Genomic DNA, 13,739 nt, shown 5'->3' with positions numbered 1-13,739 from the left:
AATGATCTTTATAGTTATCTGTAGTTTGAATCTCACGTTTTCCACATACTAGATTATGGCTTTTAACAAGCCTCTAAATCTCAGTCTCTGAACTATTCAAATGATGATAAAACTAATGCCTAACATAAATTTCTGACTAAGATATGAATCATATAATACGTGACATATGACAAGAAAATTATAAATATTTTAATGACTTCTTAAGAAAGATTTCTATGTGAGATTATTGATTATCATAAAAGGAGGCATAGCATGTTATATCCATATGTCATTATGGAGCCTATTAGTGATTAGAAAAACAAGTTATATATATATATATGCATTGAATAAAATGTTATAGAACATATTATAAATTGTTAAAGAACATATTATAAAATATTAATAATATTATCTAAAAGAAAAAATAGAAAATAAAATATTTCTCATTGCTGAGTAAAATGCAATCACGTATGATGACAAGAATGGCATATAAGAACTAGTACTTCTTACGATTGTCAGAGAGAGGAGGAGTGAGTGAGTGCATGAGTGAGTGAGAGAGAGAGAACACAGAAATATGATATAGAGGTGCAAAGAATGTTATAGCAGCTCAGAGACTCAAGAAATATGAAGGATATGGACAGGTGGCAGAATAGTAATTGAAGAAGTTGTGCAGCTGTCCTAGGAAAATAGGCATGATCCAAATGTCCTAGAAGGTTTATCATCCAACTTCAATTACTCATATCATAAAAAATACATACTTTTCCCAAAATACCCAGGCTGGCCCTAAGAAAACATTTTCTTTAAGAGAAAAGCAATCAAGAAATCTATGTATGCAAAAAAGAAAATCAAACAAGCTTCGGTTTGGTATGATGCTGCTATTTTCAGGCCATCAGGCCTTTACTGTCACTAAACTAAATCTTATTAAAGCCTTATGAAAATGAGGTATTACACACATATAACTAAATTATAATACAAAGTTTACTACCAATACTTAGAAAGTGCTTTTGTAGGCTGTTTAGGATAAATAAGTTATACAAGTTAATTGTAATTAATCAAATTGTCATGTCAACCACTAGTCTACTTTTATCATAAGAATATACCTCATTATAAGTGTGGCAGATAGATATGATTCTATAGAACAATAAAGTAGGATAGTTAAATAAGTCATCAAAAACCTTAGAGACATGCAGAATATGGAAGTTTAAAATGATTTTATTATTTTAAAGATTCATTGACAATGAGACAGGTTAACTCCTGGCAATACCCAGCCTACCTCAAAGAGGATGACCATCAAAGAACTTCCTTATGGAGATGGTTTTAAATGTGGCAAACAATCCACTGGGGGAAATGTCCTCATTTCTATCACAGATAGAACTCTGTCTTGAAAAGGGCAAGCTTGGATGCTGGCAGACTCGATGGCCAAACTCTGCCAAGACAGGGTAAGCAAGTCCTCAACAGTTTCCACCTCACAAGTATGTGTGTCAGATATATTGGAAGAGTAGGCTGAAGAAGATGATCCAACATAATAGAGAGTTTGGGGAGACTATTCAGGTAGAAAACTGTCTCTGTCATCTTCTCATTTAGAAAGCTACTAACCTGCACTCCCGGCATACTCAGGTAATCAAGTTTATTCCTTGTCAAGTCTCTGATGGAGTTGGAGACCAGGTAGCTTAGTTTTACAATGAAGATTAGTTTTTTAGGAGTTAAGATGTTTTAAGTCTAGATAAATGTTTTAAGTTGATAATGACAAAATGTGGTGGAGATGGATTTACACTCAGAATTTTAGATGCACCAAGACAGGAAAGATGTTTTCTTCAAGGCTGTCAAATACAAATAGCCAAAACACTAAGAATGTAACATTTACATAATTCATGATTGTGTCATGGTTCTTCTTGCTATAGGTAGTTTATTGTGTATATATAATAAAAATGTATATGTAAAAATAAAAAATGTTTAATTAATAAAAAATACAAAAAGAAACTGTAGTATTTAAAAAAGAGAAATATAAATTAACAATGAAGTAAATATAAAATATAGTTTTAAAAGAAATAAAAGTAAAAGAAAGAAAGAAAGAAAGACCAGAAAAAGAAAAAGCAAGACACCTCCAAAAATTCCATTGAGTTAGTTTTCTCTTGGCTATGTACAGCTTGGCACAGTGCACACCTTTAAGAATAGTTTGTTTCCACAGTGATATATACTAAATTTATCTATCTATCTATCTATCTATCTATCTATCTATCTATCATCTATCCATCTATCTATCTATGTGTCTGACTATATATCTAGATATAGATATATATATAAACTATATATAAGTACACACACACATATATGTATATATACCAAAACTCTGCCTTATACCTGAATGTCCTTAGGCAAATATGTATAAGAAATAAGTATAGGGATCCAAGATGGCAGCAAGCAGTGTGGACCGTGTTTGGAGGCTCCAGTGAACAATTCAGGGAATTGCACAGATTTCTGAGCCAGGAACACAGAGGTCCCAACACCATGGCAGCGGGAGTGCTCCATGGTTAGGAGGGACCAGGGTGCGGAGGACCTGAGTACCCCTGCACACGGGAGGAGCACGGATTTTCTCGAATTGGAGCAGCAGCGGCAGAGGCAGCAGAACCAGTGGCACCAGCGTCAGCAGCAGAGGTGACTGAGGTTTGCAGCTCAGAGTGTTCCGGTGGAGGCGATTGGTATGGTGGCCTGTGCGAGTTGCTGTGGGAGAGGGGACTCTGGGCAGGATTTGGGTCGAGTGGTGCCTTGGGACCCAGACTGGACACAGTGGACAGTTCTGCCCCAGAGTCCCAGGTTCTCGCTCAGCTCAGCAAGCAATTCTGCCTGGGGCACTGGCTCAGCACAGCCACAGCTCCCCTGCTGTGGCGCAGTCTGGACAGAGCGCTTGGTTCCACCAGCAGCATTGCCTCAGCGCAGCCGCAGTTCTCCTGCTGTGACAACGGCTGGACAGAGCGCTCAGTTCCACCACCTGTGCTGGCTCAGCACAGCCAGAGTTCTCCTGCTGTGATGCAGGCTGGGCAGAGCACTCAGTTCCACCAGAGGTGCAGGCTCGGTGTAGCCGCAGTTCTCCTGCTATGACGCAGGCTGGGCGGAGTGTTCAGCTCCACCGGCTCTAAGACTCTGGTTGGACACAGTGTGCACTTTGAATCCAGAATTTCTGGCTGAGCTTGGCCCACAGTTCGGGCCCTGAGCCAATAACTGACCACAGCACATACTTTGGGACAAAAGCCCCTAGCTGAGCCCAAAAATTCTGGCTGGACCCGGTGTGCATTTTGGGCCCAGAATCCCTAGCTGAGCTCGGCAGACGGTTCAGGGCCCAAGAATCTAGCTGAGTTTGGCCCGTGGTTCGGGCCCAGTGTTCCTGGCTGGACTTGGCAGGGGACACAGAAGGCTGTGGATAACTTGACCTGACCCAACGCTCATTCAGAGACCCAGAATGATTGCAGGACCCACAGCGAGGGGAGCTGAGGATCACTGGCTGTGAGAGGCCAAAACGATAGGGCTAACCTCCTACCATCCATACCAGTGAAGCATCAGGGCTTCCAGGCTAGGGGAATCATGAAAAAATAAGTGAATCTATCATCAGACTCCCTCGATCCAACTCTGAAAGTTACCCAACAAAAACAAAGACGTCAAGATGTCTAAAGGACAGCGAAAAAGCATACGAAAAAAACCCAAAATAACATGGGGTCTCTAGTTTCAAGCTATCCCAAAGAAACAACCCAGAGAACTTAAATACAATGGAAGTACAAGAAAATGACCTCAAATACTTAGTAATGAGGATGACAATGGAGGAAACAAATAAAATTTGTAATCAAATGCAGGAAGACGCAGCCAAACAAGTGAGAGACATAAAAGAAGCACATAGAGTGGAACTGGAAAATTTTCAGGAAAATGCAAACAACCAGATGAAAGAAATAAATAAAATGGTTAAAGCTCTGAAGACCTATAAAGAGGCAATGGAAGAAAGTCAGGAATATACAAACAATCAGATGAAAGAAATCAAAAAATCAGTTCAAGATCTGAAAATGAAAATGGATTCAATGATAAACACACAGACAGAAGAAAAATGAGAAGGTGAGACCTCAGAGAAGAAGGCGAGCAACACAGAGCTGAGCTTTTCTAACAGAATCCAAGAGATGGAAGAACGAATCTCAGGACTAGGAGATACAATCCCAGATCTTGAAGCAACCATTAAAGAAGAAGCCAAATCTGGAAAACTCCTGCACAAAACATCCAAGAGATTAAGGACACCATGAAAAGAGGAAACCAGAGGATAATAGGCATTGAAGAAAGAGAAGGTATGGGACTCCAAGGCCCAGAAACTATTCTCAACAAAATCATAGAAGAAAATTTCCCCAATCTAAAGAAGGAGATGCCTATAAACATATAAGAGGCCTACAGAACACCAAAAAGAATTGACCAGAAAAGAAAACCTGCCCGTCACAAAATAATCAAAACACAAAACATACAGAACGAAGAAAAAATATTAAAAGCTGCAAGGGAAAAGGGCCAAATACCATTTAATGGCAAACCTATCAGAATTACACCTGACTTCTCAGGAGAGACCATAAGTGTCAGAAGGGACAGAGATCCTGCAAATCCTAAAAGACCACAGATTCCAGGCCAGACTACTTTACCCAGCAAAACTATCAATAACCATTTATGGAGAAAACAAATTACTCCATAACAAAAACAAATTCAAACAGTACTTATCCACAAATCCAGCTTTACAGAAGGTACTAGAAGGAAAACTCCATCTCAAAGGGACAAGCTACAACCAAAACTACTCAGGAAATAGATAACTACCCCATGGCAAAAACACAGCTACACAAATACTCGACTGGAAACAACATCAAAATTAAGACTCTTAACAGTCACTGGTCATTAATATCTCTCAACATCAATGGTCTCAATTCTCCAATAAAAAGACACAGACTAACTGAATGGGTACATAAAGAAGATCCAACATTCTTCTGCATTCAAGAAACACATCTCACCCATAATGATAGGCATTACCTCAGGGTAAAAGGTTGGAAAAAATATTCCAAGCAAATGGTCACAAGAAGCAAGCAGGCGTAGCCATTTTAGTATCAAACAAAATAGACGTTCAACCAAAATTAATCAAAAGGGATGAGGAAGGACACTTCATACTCATCAAAGGTAAAGTCAACCAAGATGACATCACAATTCTGAACATCTATGCTCCCAATACAAGGGTACCCACATTTGTAAAAGATCTGCTAAAAAAGCTTAAACCAGACATCGATCCCCACACAATAATAGTGGGAGACTTCAACACCCCACTCTCACTGAAGGATAAGTCATTGAAACAGAAACTAAGCCGAGAAATAACATCATTAACCAATGTCATGGGTCAAATGGATCTTACAGATATCTGTAGAACCTTGCACCCAAACAAGAAAGAATATACCTTCTTCTCTGCACCTCATGGAACCATCTCCAAAATTGATCACATCATAGGTCACAAAGCAAGACTCAATAGATACAAGAGGATTGAAATAATACCTTGTATTCTATCAGATCACCATGCTCTCAGGTTGCAATTCAACAACAACAGAAATAACATAAAGCCTACATGTACATGGAAGCTAAAAACTCTCTGCTAAATGACACCTGGGTCAGAGAAAAAATAAAGAAAGAAATCAAGAAGTTTCTGAAATTCAATGAAAATGAAGAAACAACGAACCCAAATTTGTGGGATACATTGAAAGCAGTGCTAAGAGGAAAATTCATAGCACTAAGTGCCTTTAAAAAGAAATTGGAAACATCGCACATAAGCATCTTAACAACACAACTGGAAGCCCTACAAAATAAAGAAGCAGAAACACCCAAGAGGAGTAGACATCTGGAAATAATCAAACTCAAGACTGAAACTAAGAAATAGAAACTAAGAAAACAATACAAAGAATCAACAAAACCAAGAGCTGGTTCTTTGAGAAAAGCAACAAGATAGACAGACCGTTAGCCAAACTAACTAAAAGGCAGAGAGACAGTATTGAAATCAACAAAATCAGAAATGAAAAGGGAGACATAACAACAGACACTGAAGAAATACAAAGAATCATAAGATCCTACTTTGAAGGCATATATGCCACAAAATTTGAAAATCTAAGGGAAATGGACAATTTTCTTGATCAACTTCACTTGCCTAAGTTGAATGAAGAACAGATAAACAAGATAAACAGTCCCATATCCCCTACAGAAATAGAAGCAATCATTGATAGTCTCCCAACCCAAAAAAGCCCAGGGCCAGATGGTTTCAGTGCAGAATTCTACCAGACCTTCAAGTGTGAGCTAATACCGATACTCTTCCAGCTACTCCAAAAGATAGAAATGGATGGAATATTACCAAATTCATTCTATGAGGCCGTAGTCTCATTGATACCGAAACCTCACAAAGACTCAACAAAGAAAGAGAATTTCAGACCAATTTCTCTTATGAACATTGATGCAAAAATACTAAATAAAATACTTGCAAAACGAATACAAGAACACATCAAAGATATCATTCATCATGACCAAGTAGGCTTCATTGCAGGCATGCAGGGATGGTTTAATATACAGAAATCCATCAATGTAATCCACCATATAAACAAACTGAAAATAAAAAACCACATGATCATCTCTTTAGATGCAGAGAAAGCATTTGATAAAATCCAACACCCATTCATGTTTAAAGTTTTAGAGAGATCGGGGATACAAGGCACTTTCCTCAACATAATAAAGGCTATATACAGCAAGCCAATAGCCAAAATCAAAGTAAATGGAGAGATACTCAAGGAAATTCCTCTAAAATCGGGAACAAGGCAAGGCTGCCCACTCTCTCCATATCTCTTCAATATAGTACTCGAAGTTCTAGCCAGAGCAATAAGACAACAAAAGGAGATCAAGGGTATCCAAATGGGAAAGGAGGAAGTCAAATTATCCCTGTTTGCAGATGATATGATAGTGTACATAAGTTACCCTCAAAATTCCGCCAGAGAACTCTTACAGCTGATAAACAACTTCAGCAAATTTGCTGGATACAAAATTGATTCAAAAAAGTCTGTAGCCTTCCTATACACAAATGACAAGCTTGCAGAGGAAGAAATTCGGAAAACCACACCCTTCACATTAGCCACAAGCAATATAAAATATTTAGGAGTTATTCTAACTAAGCAAGTGAAGGACTTGTTTGAAAAAAAATTTCAAAACTCTGAAGAAAGAGATTGAAGATGACCTGAGAAGATGGAATGATCTTTCTTGCTCATGGATCGAGAGAATTAACATAGTAAAAATGGCCATCCTGCCAAAAGCAATCTACAGATTCAATGCAATCCCTATCAAAATACCTACACAATTTTTTAAAGACATTGATAGTTCAATTCTGAACTTCATATGGAAAAACAAAAAACCCAGAATAGCTAAAACAATAAAAGGTGCTGATCTCAAACTGTACTATAAAGCAATAGTAATTAAAACAGCATGGTACTGGCACAGCAACAGGCTGGTTGATCAGTGGAATTGAATCGAAGACCCAGATATAAATCCACACGCATATGGTCACTTGATTTTTGACAAAGAAGCCAAATCCATTCAATGGAAAAAGGATAGCATCTTCAACAAATGGTGCTGGTCTAACTGGAGGTCTATGTGTAAAAAAATGCAAATGGACCCATATTTTTCACCTTGCACAAAACTCAAATCCAAGTGGATTAAAGACCTCAACCTAAAACCAGAAACATTAAGTCACTTTGAGGAAAAAGTGGGGAAGAGCCTGGAACATATTTGCAACAGGAGACAATTTCCTGAACAGAACACCAACAGCGCAGGCCTTAATGTCAACAATTAATAAATGGGACCTCATGAGGCTGAGAAGCTTCTGTAAGGCAGGAGACACTGTCAAGAGAACAAAGCGACAGCCTACAGACTGGGAAAAGATCTTCACCAACCCAACATCTGACAAAGGTCTAATATCCAAAATATATAAAGAACTCAAGAAGCTAAACACCACCAAACCAAATAACACAATTGAGAAATGGGGCTTGCAACTAAACAGAGAATTCTCAACAGAGGAATATCAAGTGGCTGATAAACACTTAAAGAAATGCTCAACCTCCTTAGTCATCAGGGAAATGCAAATCAAAACAACTCTGAGATTCCATCTTACACCCATCAGAATGGCTAAGATCAAAAATTCAAGCGACACCACATGCTGGCGAGGATGTGGGGAGAGAGGAACACTCCTTCATTGCTGGTGGGAATGCAAACCAGTACAGCCACTTTGGAAATCTATCTGGTGCTCTCTCAGAAAAATGGGAATAGGGCTTCCTCAAGACCCAGCTATTCCACTCCTTGGAATATACCCAGAAGATGCTCCAGCACACAACAAGAAAATTTGCTCAACCATATTCAGAGCAGCCTTATTCATAATAGCCAGAACATGGAAACAGCCTAAGTTTCCTTCAGTAGAAGAATGGATAAAGAAACTGTGGTACATATACACTATGGAATACTACTCAGCTATTAAAAACAAGGAATTCCCAAAATTTGTGGATAAATGGATTGAACTAGAAATGATCATAATGACTGAGTTAACCCAGAAGCAGAAAGACTCAAATGGTATATACTCACTTATATCTGCATACTAGCCTAAGGGGCATGTCCCACGAAAGCCTTCACTTACCAGGAAACTGGGACAGAGGGGAGGACATCCTATTGGGACTCTAAATGAGAGAAGCATGGGAGAAGAGCAAAGTAGAAGGATCCAGAGGGTCCTAGAAACCTACAGGTAGAACATTACGATAGGCAGATTTGGGCCCAGGGGTCCCGCTCAAACTAAGTCACTAGCCAAGGACAATACAGGCGGTAAACTTTAAACCCCTACCCAGATCTAGCCAATGGTCAGAACTGTCTCCATACTTGAGTAGAGAGTGGGATATGACTTTCTCACATACTCTGGTGCCTCACATTTGACCATGTCCCCTGGAGGGGGAGACCTGGTGGCACTCAGAGGAAGGATAGCAGGTTACCAAGAAGAGACTTGATACCCTATGAGCATATACAGGGGGAGGTAATCCCCCTCAGGAACAGCCATAGGGGAGGGGAATAAGGGAAAAATGGGATGAAGGGAAGAATGGGAGGATACAAGGGATGGGATAACCATTGAGATGTAACAAGAATAAATTAATAAATAAAATTTAAAAAAAGAAATTAGTATTTTCTTTTACTCAGCTGCCTCAATTTGTTTGGTCCTTCCTGGGAAGCTAAGGCCACATTGGGGTGAGGCCCTCACTTCATCCGGTGACTAACACTGTGATAGCAGTCTACATCATGGCCTCTGTCTCCAAGCTCACCTGCATCTGCTGAGCCCTCATTCTTCATGATGATGAGGTAAAGGTCACGGAGGATAAGACCAATGCCATAGATAAAGCAGCCAGCATGAACATTGAACCTTTCTGGCCTGGCTTATTTGCAAAGGCCCTGATCCGTTTCAGCATTGGGAGCCTTATCCACAATGTAGGGGCTGTTGGGCCAGCTCCAGCAGCTGGAGCTGCACTAGCAAGACGTCTTGCCCCAGCCATCACTGCTTCCCCAGGTGAGGAGAAGAAAGTAGAAGCACAGAAGGAAGAATCTGAGGAGTCTGATGATGACATGGGCTTTGGTCTTTTTGACTAAACCTCTTGTTAACATGTTCAATATAATCTGAACCTGTTTTTCTAAAAATAATAATAATAATAATAAAGTATACAATTTAAACATTTGAAGACAATAAATTATAAAGAAACTTATTTTAAAAGAATTATTTTTCTTATTAAATATACATATATGACTTTACCATTTATTATGTATGTATATAAGTTTGCATACCAATGAGAGGGATATGGATGTATATTTTTACCTGAAGAAATAAATTTTGGATTAATATTTGATAACTATATGACTTAGTGACTGTTTACCTGTTGGAAAGTTGGCTGATTCTATAATTTGTGATGCAAAGAATAGTAACTTGAATATATACATAGTTTAAAACAGCAGAAATACCTTTAGCATCATTTTAGTAAATGTTGGAAACTTTCCCTTAATTCCAATCCAAAACCTCTCAACTATTTTTTTAAATACATCAACAAAGCTAAAGAGCTCAGTAGTACAACACTTATATAGAATATCTGAAACTCTATGTACAATCCTCTGTAACTTCAAAAGGAAAAGGAATGTTAGCAACTCACATTGCAATTTTTATAATACAAAATTTAAACCCACACACCATTGGACACTTGATTTTTGACAAAGTCAAAAAATACAATGAAAAAAAAGATAGTATTTTCAAAAATGGTGCTGGTCTAACTGGATGTCTATATGTAGAAAAATGCAAATAGATCCATATTTATCACCCTCTCTCAACCTCAAGGCCAAATGGATCAAAGACCTCAACATAACACCAGATGCACTAAATATCTTAGAAGAGAAAGTGGGGAAGAGCTTTGAACTCCTTGGCATAGGAGACAAATTCCTGAACAGAACACCAAAGGCTCAGGCTCTAATATAAACAAGTAATAAATGGGACTTCTTGAAACTGAAAAGCTTGTGTAAGGCCAAGGACACTGTCTATATAACAAAATGACAGCCTAAAGACTGGGAAAAGATCTTCACCAATCCTACATCTGATAAAAAGGCTAATATCAGAAATATATAAAGAACCCCACACATCATCAAACCAAATAATCCAATTAAAAAATGGGGCACAGAGCTAAACAGAACTTTCAAAAGAGGAATCTAGAATGTTTGAAAGCACTTAAATATGCAACATCCTTGTTTATCAGGGAAATACAAATCAAAATGATCCTGAGATTCCATCTTACACCTGCCAGAATGTTTAAGATCCAAAAGTCAAGTGGCATCATATGTGGAGAATGTGGAGAAAGGGGACACTCCTGTATTGTTGGTGGGAGTGCAAACTTGTACAATCATTTTGGAAATCAATTTGGTAATTTCCCTGAAAATTGGGAAAAACTGCATCAAGACCCAGTTAAACCAATCCTGAGAACATACCCAAAATATGCTCCACGATACAACAAGGACATTTGCGCAACAATGCTCATAGAAACTTTATTTATAATAGCTAGAATCTGGAAACAACCTAGATGACCCTCAGCTGAAGAGCGAATAAAGGAACTGTGGTACATTTACATAGTGGAATATTAGTCAGTCATTAAAAACAAGGAAATCTTGAAATTTATGGGCAAACGGATGGAATTAGAAAAGATTATCCTGAATGATGTAACCCAGAGCCATAAAGCCATGCATGGTATGTAGCCATCTATGTGGATTTTAGTCATATAGCACAAGATAAACATACTACAGACCCAAAGACCCAAAGAAAATAAGTAACAAGGAGGATGCAAGGAAGGATGCTTAAATCTCACTCAAAAGGGGAATAGAATAGGCAGAAGTTGTGGTTGAAGAGAGGGAACAAGATAGAAGAGGAAGCACAGAGAGATATGAGGGTGGAGATCAGACCTGGGGATAGTGGAGGTAGGAGGTGGGAGGACAGGCCTATAGAGAAAATAGAAACTGGGGTAGGGCTATCTCTGTGAGAAGCTGGAGCCTAAAGTCAGGGTAGGCTCCCAGGAGATATGAGAGGGACTCAAGCAGAGACACCTAGTAGGAAGGCCCATAGAGACTGAATAGAACACCCTCTAACTGGACAAGATTTCTAGTAGAGAAAGGAAATACCAACTCACCATCAAAAACATTGACCCAAAATTGACCCTGCCTACAGGATGTGCAGGAATAGAGAAGGAGCAGATATAGCAGAGATTGAGGGCATTTCCTACCAATGCCAGGCCCAAACAAGAACCCACCCCATGGGAGAGAGCCAACTCTTGATATTATTAACTATGCTCTGCTATATTTGCAGACAGGAGCCTAGTAGAGTTGTCCTCTGAGAGGCTCCACCCAGCAGCACCTTGAAACCGATCATGAGATTCACACTCAAACATTGGGTGATACGTAGGGAGCCTTGTGGAAATATGAGGGGAAGGAGAAAAGGACCTGGAGGTGACAGGAGTCTTACAAGAAGACCAGCAGAGTTTAAGTAACCAAGGCCCAGAGGGGTTTGCTGAGACTGAAGCATCAACCTAGACCCTGCTACAAAGATGCAGCCAATGGTCAGCTCAGGCTTCATGTGTGTCCACTAGTAGGGAGAATGGAGGCTGCCTCTGACATGGACTCTCTTGCCAGATTTATTATTATTTTTCCCTGGTGGGACTGCCTTGCCAGGCCACAGGGGAAGAGGATACACTCAGTCCTGATAAAACTTGATGAGCTGGGGTGCATGGTAAGGGAGAGGACAAGAGAGGGAGGGAGAATGGGACTGGCAGGTGGCAAGAGATGCAGCTATGACCAGGATATAGAACACATGAATAAAATTTTAATTTAGTAGAATCCACAGTTTTGATATATACAGGCAGTGGAATGGCAGTGAGGATATGTTTATATTTGTTTTCTGCAAATTTTTCTTTTTATTGGTGTTTTTAAAAAACCTTTTATTGCTTCTTTGTGAATTTCACATCATACATCATAATCCCAGTCATCTCCCTATCGCTCCATATCTGTCCCCTCTGCCCTTGCAATCTGCCCCTGCCAAAGGAAAAAAAAACTAAAAATAAAAAACAACAAAAGAAGAGGAAACTATAAAAAAAAGAAGCTGCAGTGTGTCACATTGTGTCCCACAGTATACACAAATATCTTTGCTTGCAAATGTTCATTGCACTGAGTTATTGGTGTGATTGAGGCTTCTGGCTTCTGCTATAATGTCAATATTGGATTTTCATCAAGGTTTCTCTCAGATATATTGTTGTTATCCTGTGTCATGGAGATCCTGCAGGTTTGGTCCTAAAGGACAGGCTTCTTCAGAAGCTCAAGCAGATGGCATAGATGTTCAGGTGAGCCAACTCAAGGCCCTGGATCTGAGACAGGGTGGTGGCTCTACTGTTCAGCCCAACAGCTCTCCCTCACCCACAGAGCCAGAGCCAGCTCTCCTGCTTTGCCCCAAGTAAGGGGTGGGAATAGATTTCCTGCTGCGGCAGCTGGTAGAAGGCAGAACTGTCTTTCCCTGCTCTAAAGCCATTAGGATCATCTCTCCTGCACCCATGCAACCAGCTCTCCCACTCTCACACCATCAAAAGGCAGGTCTCCCATGCTGCCCAGGCAAGGAACAATGTGACTCTGCAAAGCCCTTGGACATTGAGATCGTCCCAGGATGCAACCCACACCAACATCATGACCTTTTGTGGTAACATGGGCCATGGGTATTGATTCAGACTCTGCTGCTTCATGAACACAGACCTTGACATGGCATCAGTGGCAGCATAGGTTGGGAACTCACCATGGCCTCAGGTGACAGCACAGGCTATTCATATCAGGCTGATCCTCACCATCCTTGCATCTCCAGTTCCACGTCTCTTCATAATGCACACACTATTCCTTTCTCTTTCTCTTTCTCTTTCACCTCTCCATCATATACTAGCTCATCATAGTGGCACTTCTGGATGTCTTCAATGAGCTCATCCACTGTTATGTGGTGGTTGGCTTGTCTCTGCCTGACTTGCAGCCACATGCAGAAGGGCATACCTTACTTTCTGTAATTTAAACATTGTGCTTTTAAGAGAACAAAAATTCACATGCAGTAAAATACTTGTAATGCATAACATAAAATAGTAGCAAATCTGAGC

The 13,739-nt window shown here is 39.7% G+C and overlaps 1 pseudogene; it reads left to right on the top strand.

Moving 5' to 3' along the window:
- Positions 1-9,336: 9,336 nt before the first annotated feature.
- On the top strand, positions 9,337-9,681 carry LOC127185617 (60S acidic ribosomal protein P1-like; annotated as a pseudogene).
- The last annotated feature ends 4,058 nt before the right edge of the window (positions 9,682-13,739 follow it).

The sequence above is a fragment of the Acomys russatus genome, chromosome X (genome assembly GCF_903995435.1).
Source record: "Acomys russatus chromosome X, mAcoRus1.1, whole genome shotgun sequence".
Lineage (NCBI taxonomy): Eukaryota > Metazoa > Chordata > Mammalia > Rodentia > Muridae > Acomys > Acomys russatus.
The sequence above is the reverse complement of the archived record's forward strand: the minus strand, read 5'-3'. Positions and strand labels throughout refer to the sequence as shown.